The sequence below is a fragment of the Palaemon carinicauda genome, chromosome 30 (genome assembly GCF_036898095.1).
Source record: "Palaemon carinicauda isolate YSFRI2023 chromosome 30, ASM3689809v2, whole genome shotgun sequence".
NCBI classification, from domain to species: domain Eukaryota; kingdom Metazoa; phylum Arthropoda; class Malacostraca; order Decapoda; family Palaemonidae; genus Palaemon; species Palaemon carinicauda.
In genome coordinates, this window is record NC_090754.1 from 84,033,018 (window position 1) to 84,035,517 (window position 2,500).

A 2,500-nucleotide genomic window follows, 5' to 3' on the forward strand; every position below is an offset into this window, starting at 1 on the left:
TATTTTGACTAACTGATAGTATTAATATTCTTTCTCGATCTGATGGGTCCCTCTTACCACAAATTAGTATAAACATAGATTGTAGAACATAAGCAGGAATTTCCTCTAGTGGATAATTAACATCACTAGATTTGGTGGGCCATAGAAATGTCTTGGTTTCTTTGAAGGAATTGAGTAATCTAGTGTGAATCTCAAGACTAAAACTTCTTCGATCCAGTCATTATCTCCCAAATCATAAGCAGAAAGAACATTTGTGTGAAGTGATTCTGAAGATTTACAGAATATCAGTGTGTCTTTATATGGGGGTGATGAGAATTTAATACTGTTCTTCAGTTCAGAACAGCGTTCCATCTTCGATCTGAGATTGACTAGTTATTTCACTGGAACCCAGCCTATTATAGCCAGTTTATTTCCATAGATCGTAACAAAGTTGGAGAACATGAAGCTATCAATTTCTTCTTCTTCTTCTTCTTCTTTGTCTACATCTTTTCCCACTTCTATGTGGGGTCGATGTATCTGGCCAGCGTTTTCCATCTACCTCTGTCCCACACTTCATCACCGGTTAATCCCTTTGATCGAAGGTCATCCTTGATACAGTCCATCCACCTTCGCTTTGGTCTCCCTCTCCTTCTCGTTCCCTGTACCTTCATTTCCATCACTCTCCTCCCAATATACTGTTCACCTCTTCTCATGACATGACCATGCCACCTCAGTCTACTTTCTTGGATCTTATCTGATAGTTTACTAACTCCTGATATAATTATTCACTGATTAATTTGTATATTCTACGTTATAGCATTTTGTACCTATGAATTTAAAAGGTTAAAGGTGTCTGGTTTCAGTTCAAGGTACTCTATTTACTTAAGATTCACTGGAGTTTCCTCAAAAACAGCTGCATGACAATTCACCCCGTGTCTTGAACTGCATGACTTTGCACCAGCTGATCCCGGACATGCTCACCTGATTTACAGACAATGTAAACAGGGGCATAACTGTAAAAGCTCATTTGATTTTACGCGGTTTAGGTATCAACTGACCTTCCCAATTTCCTGCATTAACTCTTTCCTTTCTACACTACAGAAGTTTAAACTTACAGAGATTTTTTTCTTTTATCTTGAACAGGTTGATTTAAGCCTCTCTTCTTAGTTTATGAATAATAGATGTTTTAATGTTGCTAATGAATTTGGGATATTTTATGTTTACTTTTCTTATTAATTCCTTTTCCTATATAGTTACAAAGCCATACTTCCTTATTATGCTAAAAAGGTTCCACAATAATATATATACATATATATATATACATATATATATATATATATATATATATATATATATATATATATATATATATATATATATATATATACTTTAAAGACTAAAACTAAATTACATCATTCAAACGTTCAAACATGCACAGGTATTTTAATGTTAAACAGGCTGACATTAGTCTCTTTTTATAGTTTACATAACTATGAAAGATCTTTTTTGATGTTATAACAGTTAAGATATTTTATTATGTTCAATACTTCTCTTCTAGTTTATCTATTTCCTTAATTCCTTCACCCTCTGGGATATTTTTCCTTGTTGGAGACCTTGGGCTTATAGCTTATTGCTTTTCTAACTGGGTTTGTAGCTTAGTTAGTAATAATAATAATAATAATAATAATAATAATAATAAAATGAATAATAATAATAATAAAAATTGATAATAATAATAATGATGATAATAATAATAATAATATAGCTAGTAGTAGTAGTAGTAGTAGTAGTAGTAGTAGTATTAGTAATAAAAATAATAATAATAATGACGATAATGATAATAATAAAAATAATAATAGTAATAATAATAAATAATAATAATAATGATAATAATATCAATAATAATAATAAGAAAATTAATAATAATAATAGTAATAATAAAAATAATAATAATAATAAATAATAATAATAATAATAATAATAATAATAATAATAATAATAATAATAATAATAATAATATTGCTTTCTAGGCGTCACTCTTAATCTTCGAAAATTTCAACGTTTACAAACAAAATTCTCCATCCATCGAAGGCCAATTTTAGGGTTGCACCTTGGGCAAACAAGGGGGGAAATATATTGCAAACAAGTGAAAGGTAAAAGACAAACAATGAAGGCAGAGTTGGGTTAGGATATGTGGAGTCCACAAGGTATTTTTACCTGATTATTGTTTTTTTATATATAGTTTCTCTCTCTCTCTCTCTCTCTCTCTCTCTCTCTCTCTCTCTCTCTCTCTCTCTCTCTCTCTCTCTCTCTCTCTCTCTCTCTCTTTATATATATATTATTATTATTATTATTATTATTACTAGATAAGCTACAGCCGTAGTTGGAAGAGCAAGATGCTATAAGCCCAAGGACTCCAACAGGGAAAAATAGCCCAGTAAGGAAAGGAAATAAGGGAATAATTAAACGATACATGATGTAATGAAGAAATTAAAATAAAATATTTTAAAAACATTAAAAA